Source organism: Stegodyphus dumicola, chromosome 8 (assembly GCF_044657685.1).
Source record: "Stegodyphus dumicola isolate Sdum_Otavi_A_Nest chromosome 8, ASM4465768v1".
NCBI classification, from domain to species: domain Eukaryota; kingdom Metazoa; phylum Arthropoda; class Arachnida; order Araneae; family Eresidae; genus Stegodyphus; species Stegodyphus dumicola.
This window is the reverse complement of record NC_140775.1, coordinates 5,955,423-5,962,115: the sequence shown is the minus strand read 5'-3', so window position 1 is coordinate 5,962,115 and position 6,693 is coordinate 5,955,423. Positions and strand designations below refer to the sequence as shown.

Here is a 6,693-nt window from a genome sequence, read left to right as displayed (position 1 = left end):
CCGGTTCTTACAAATCACAACACGATGCTAAAGGTTAGGTTAGATTTTAGGTAAATTTAATTTGTGTGAGGTATATTCTTAAAAGGCACCTTAACACTTGAAAACACAAATATAATTATAATAGGAGTTGTTTTCTCCACTGAAGATTGAGATTAGAATCTGCCCAATCTGGAATAAAATAAGGCTTTTTTTGCAGACATTTTGCAGCTAAACGAAAGAAAAAAAATCTATTTAATGATATTTTTTTACTAAATTGAGGTATTTTATATTTATTTCGCAGCAAGTATAAGGAAAAAATATGTGCATTAAATTTCGTGATGTCATCATACTGCTAGAATTAATTTCAGGATTATGCCAGAGAAAATTTCCTGAAATTTGGAAATATTATTTACTAATGATAAATAAATTTAGAGGGAAGAAGCAACATTAAATGATATGAATAACATAAAGATAATTACTTAAAAATTTAATTAGAATAATCAACGATATTTTAGCGAATATAGTTATATTACATGGTTATCCTAGATGATTGATTACTATTTTTTTATTTTACTGCAAAATGACATGGTATTTATTAAAAAAAAAAAAAGATTTTGCGGTAAAATCCTAGTATATACGATACGGCCTTCGCATGATTTTGAAATTGTTGCCAAGAACAAAATGACCCGTTTACTGCTCATCATCATGTCACCAAATCCCGCTGTACCATACATGGACATTATTCTGACTAAAGAACGTCTATGTAAAAAGCGGAGGGAAAATTTGCCAAGGGATTTGACGACGGAACGGCCAGAATTTCCCTCTCCGCGATGTGAACAGGAAATTGAGAAACACGTGCTGAGAAGAAACGTTCTTTGACAAAAAGAAAACTACGAAAATCCGTTTTTAAATTATTGCGAAAAATCCAAGAAACATTTTATTAAAGAACGTTTTTTCTTGGATTTTTTGCAATAATTTTAAAAACGGATTTTCGTAGATTCCCCCCTCAAAATAACTGATCCATGAATTAATTTACTTGCGCCAAAAAATATTTTCTTTTCCTTTAGAGTTTAAAGACATTTTAAACGATATTCATTTTATGAACTCTTGATAACGTGACCTTCGAACTTCGACACCGGTTTCGAGCTTTGGCGACAGATATATTGCGCATGCACAGCTGTTTCCCGCTATGATGGAACCGAGCCACGTCTGTTGCAGAGAGGTTTTCCTTCTTTACAATACATATTTTTTTAATTCTAACCTTCATGGTACCGTATACTAGGATTAAACCCATTTTGTTTTATACGAGAACAGGTACTTTCTTTAGTTCATGCACTGCACATGCGATTCTCGAGGTTACTGGAAACCAAAAGTTGTGGGAAACTTGCTTTGCCTTTCTAAAAAGGCAATCAAATTGGAGCTGCGAAAATTGGCTCTATGCCAGCTGCCGGAATTACACTCACGTGATACACAATTCGCCAAAAAAGTGATCTCTTCCGACATCGGCGCAAAACTTGCCTTTTTTGGTGGGATCGTTGTATGAAATTCCCTGACTTTTCCCTGAATTTTTTGGTCAATTTCCGAATTCCCTGACTTTTTCCGGTTTTTCCGGTAGCGTGGCAACCCTGTAATCCATACATGTGCATTCAAACATGTGAACACATGCACAACACATTCTACAAACCAATTCACAATCATTTTTACAAGTAGAAGCAATTTTCTTTACTTGATATGTTACACCAGTTTCAGTGCAGGATTTTACAAACCATGCTTTCACAGTTCTGTGTCACCATCAACGCAGAAATTTCAACACTACGCTTATTGCATTCATTAATTTTTACAATTCTCGCTGATGGTGTTTTTTTTGCATAACTTAATTAGCCGATCAAACACTTTGTCTCTACAGAACCTCATTAATGCATTTAAAGTTTTATCAAGCCTCTTTACTGTTACACCTTGAAGATAACAATGCTTCAAGGTCTTATGCAAAGATTCTAAATACATATTTGTGTTGATGCCTGAATTAGCACGCTAGGCTGTAGCCCATAATGAATAATTACTAACAAACTCTTTAACAAAATAGGCACCAACTTCTTGCATATCAAGATCGGAAGAAAGCTGAGCCACTGTGCTATCTAATAAATTATGAAACTGAGTTTTATCAATCGTCTGAAGCAAAACTCGTAAAGTCTTATATACTAATGCTTTCTTTTCAGATCCCCCCTTTATCTCTGATAAATTTTTCCTCCAATTTTGATCTATGTGCCAAGTACATAAAATTCTGTTTTCAGGAGGGAGCATCTCTGCTTCCCAAGCATTGTAAAATGCAGGGGCATCATCTGACATAAAAACAGATGGTTTTACTTGGCCACACTTGCTTTCAATAGCATGAAAAAATAATCTGACTGCAATGTAATCTGGTCTATTTGTTACACAAAATGCAGTCGGACATCCCGAACCAAATTCATCCACGATTAATAACGTTATTAAGTGAAAATCGTAAGGATTTGTGCCATGAGTGCTATCAATACAAATCTTATTATTTCCAAATTTTTTTAGCTTGGTTGCTTCAAATTCAGTCATTATACAAAGATGAAAATCATCTTTATTTAAAGTTCCACTTTCATCTTCTATCCCTTGCTCTTTATAATGCATTACAGGTGAACTACTTCCCAGCAGATTCATTTTATGGACCCATAAACTTACACTTTACCTTCGGATCACTCTCATGCATACATTTATCCAAGCCAAAATCTCTCACTATGTTATGTAGATCTTTTCTCTCAATAAGATGTTTCTGGCTTAGCTCTTCATTATTTAAGGAATTCCGAATATCATCCAAAATTCTTTCAAAAGAAACACCAATCCTTAACTTATTTAAAAATATCACACATATTATATAATTCAATCACAGCATAAAAAATAAACACGATTTTAAAATATAATAACAAAGTCAGAAGAAAGAAATTACCAGTAATTATAACATGCAATAGGAGCTGCAGAAAACAAAAGAAAGTAATATTTTGAAAGTAATTTTTGCTATCTTTTTAAAGACACCGATACATTCTATACACAATTTAATCATTAAATGTAAAATTTAATACATAAAGAAACAAAAGAAAGATATAATTTAACCTTAAAATTATGTTCAAATTTAATTGTAAACTGCCATTGTTTTCTATAGAAAAACACAATAACAATTTTCACCGAACTAAAGAAAATTTCTGAAATAATGAAAATATAGAGAAATATACGATATGTAAGAAATATAGGGTAAAGTTACAAAATGCTTTTGTGAATTTCTTACAACGATTAATATGTTTTTACTAGATTAATTTTTTTTTCATTATTATTAACTTGGAAGGAATTATCATAGTAATAGTTTATGAAGGGAGTATAGTTACAAAACTGTGTGAAAACTCTTATTCCTAAAGTTTTGAAATTGCTAAGGAAAATAAATAACATATCTTTAATAGTTTTAAGGATTTCATAACTGTTGACTCTTACCAATTGATATTTACTGAAATGTCAATTATTCAACACTGAAATGCAAATTTCTGAAAACATTAATATAATCAGTACTACTTGTGAATACATACTGGGACATCCTAAGATGAGATTTTTTAATACTTTTTATTTTTCATAATTAAGATAAGCAGAGTTCTATTTTAAAGTAAAATATTTTCTTTATCCTTTGCTATTCATCAAAAGTTATGAGAGGATTTTGTTCTACTAGAGTTTCCAGGATGTTCTTATAAAGTTCTGTAGATCTTTCAAGAGGAGGCTCATCCTCTAAGCTCAGAATTATTGGTGTGTATTTAATTATGGCACACTAGGGCTATCTGCCTAAGGGGAGGGATGCCTTCATGGATGACTTTCTATAGAGTCGTAGCTAGGGTTTTCAGCGCCCAGGGACAACTGAAGATTTAGCACCCCCTACCGCTTGCCAAGGATGGGAAACATTTAATTCTAAAATGTCGTAACATCAGTTTGGCGCCCCTTGAATTCTGTGCCCGGGGCCTCTTGCTACGCCCGACTTTCTAAGGCAAACTGGCTCGTATACACGTTACACATGGGAAAAACCACTAAAACGCCCATGCAGCCAGCCCGTTCGCGGGATTTAAACCTCGGACCGAACTACCAGTATTCAGAGACTTTACTACTTGGCCGCTGGTGGGCCCAGAATTATTGGAATTCCTGTCGATTTCCTACTGTCCTGCCTCCTATTAATAATTATTTAAATGAATTCACGAAGCAAAATATGCTAAGTAGGCTTTTCGGTCACGTCCAGTTATCTTAGAGAAAATAATTTAAATCAGGCACACTCTATAAAACTTCCATTAAGAATACAAAAGAAAATTACTACCTACTTTTATAAAAAGTTGACACAGTTAATCCCATTTATTTAAGTGAAAAAACTACATTATTTACGAGATGACCCAATACATATCCAATCATTGATAAAAACTTTATTAATATATGACAAAAAAATCTAAAACATAAGTGTCAGACAAACATACCAGCAATATATGTTCTCTCATCTTTGCTGAGAAAGAGATGCCCAAGATCAATTTGATGTCCAACATGAGTTTTCCCAAATTGCACTTTTACACACTCCGACTCAACTGTGACAATGATTGAGGATGGGCAATGTGCATTTATTCTCTTGATCACTAGACCTTTACAGCACTTTTTACCAGTTGTTCGACTCGCATAAATGCCTGACCGATGACAAACATACACAAGCCTGACACTAGAATTCGCCAGCATTCATGAAGTCGTCCTGGTAACATAGGTGGACTTCATATTTTTTTTTCCATTTTTCTTTCCAGATAGTAAAACCTGAAATAAAATCGCATTATATAGTACCATTAAATAACAATTTTCCTTTACAGAAATGTTTCATAAATGCTGTCATTTTTCTTTACATTTATAATAAACTGGATAGGGCAATTCAAAGAAAAATTATAGGTAAAATCCTAGTATACGGTAAGAAGCTCTGTTTGTTTGTTTAGACCAAAAAATGAAATTGATTACACACAAAAGATACTTAGAGATACCTGAAAAACTTGTGCAGATAATCGGGAATGTGATTAATCATCAAAAATGAGTTGGTTGTCACATATCCAGATGAGTTGGTTAAAATAAACCAGCACAATTTTACATAGAACTTGTTCTGTACTAGAAAAACATTAGAATCAATGCCTAATTTTATTATTATACAAACAAGACTAGAAAACTGCCAGAAACTAAACAACGAATCACATACGATGGTATAACACACTGAAAAAAACAAAAATGGCTGCTGTTCAAAGAATTTGTAAATTTGTTCAAAGAATTCTTTGCTGCAGTTGAAAGACAAATTTTGCTCCACAACGTGCTTTTCCGTTTTAAACCGAAATCCTCTAATTTTGTAACACCATTCGCTGCTTAGAATTTCTAGGATTTTGCTTGGGTTTCAACTCGCCAAAAAGTTTTCGCCAATTCCTACGACAACCCCAAGGATTTGGGTCAGAACTGAGACGCTCCCGTCAAAGAATATGTTCTTTGGCTCCGTCCCCTGTCAACTCTTCGCATGATACGTGGTGAAAACTCGAGATTATTTGATGGAAGATCCGAAATTGAGAGCAATATCCGACTCCAGGATGATTATCGTATTTTTAAGAACTCGGAAGTTTTAAATCGCGAAGTAACTGGAAAGACTTCTTTTATGAACGTTGAAATGATACCAGTGCAATGGCGGATTATGGGGTTACGCCCTTGGCATCTAGAGAGACCCTGCAATAAGAGGCCTAAAAATCACTTTTCGGATTTTGTTCTTGAACATGAGCCGCTTGTACAACTATATTTTCATGATGAGAACAATGGAATGTATTTTTTGACATAAGATCCAGAAAGAATTAATGCGTAAAAACTTGTTTAACGTCGAAAATGGAGACTTCGTTATCAACAGTGGTGCACGAAATTGATCGCAGAATTTTGTACTTGCCGACAAAGTCTAGATTTTAGCATCTGATAATTTGTGGTATGTAGCTAGAATATATGAATGTTGATAAAACACTGGATCTAAGGCAATAATATCACTGCAAAGACAATGGCTGTGGCGAGTATTGCTTGGAACTCTTTTTTTTCTTGATAGATGACCAGTAATTAGAAGTGCAGTAGAAAACGCGATACTTGGACGCTGTTTTTTTATCAACATCAGCACAAAGACTCTAATGCTTTCTCCCTGTTATGGATTTAAATCTTAATGCCCAATTCGAATTGTAGTGCTTATCTTTATCTAAAACTTGAGTTATCTGTGTAACAACTGTTTCACGTCCGAAATGGCGACTCCATTATGAATTGTGCATCAGATATTGGTCGTTGAATTTTAAACATACGAACAAAATCTACAGGTAAAATCATAGTATTTGGTGCAATTTTGGCGCGATTTTGAAAATTATCATCACCACCAAAAATGATCCAAAGAACGTCTGTGTACGCAACGAGTGATGGTGTACCACTGGGGTGCCTGCGTCAAAGGACCCTACCCCGAATCGAAAATACGCTAGTTCGAACAGAATGCAAACTAAAAATATGCCCAAGATTTCTAATACACATTTTTTTTTCTTTCTTTAATTTTTATTTTTACATATTTTTTATAAAAATTTCGGTTAGTCTTTGGATTATGGTAACGTAGCGGTTTTTTGGCGAACATTCGGCGACCAACCC

General features: G+C 34.0%; 1 pseudogene across 1 annotated transcript; it reads right to left on the bottom strand.

The window, feature by feature from the left end:
* Positions 1-1,697: 1,697 nt before the first annotated feature.
* On the bottom strand, positions 1,698-6,465 carry LOC146995629 (uncharacterized; annotated as a pseudogene). Its single transcript, XR_015042827.1, has 5 exons — positions 5,040-6,465; positions 4,492-4,821; positions 2,688-2,851; positions 2,040-2,644; positions 1,698-1,997 (listed from the first exon to the last, which is right to left on the bottom strand). The product of XR_015042827.1 is annotated as an uncharacterized LOC146995629 (transcript).
* Positions 6,466-6,693: the final 228 nt, after the last annotated feature.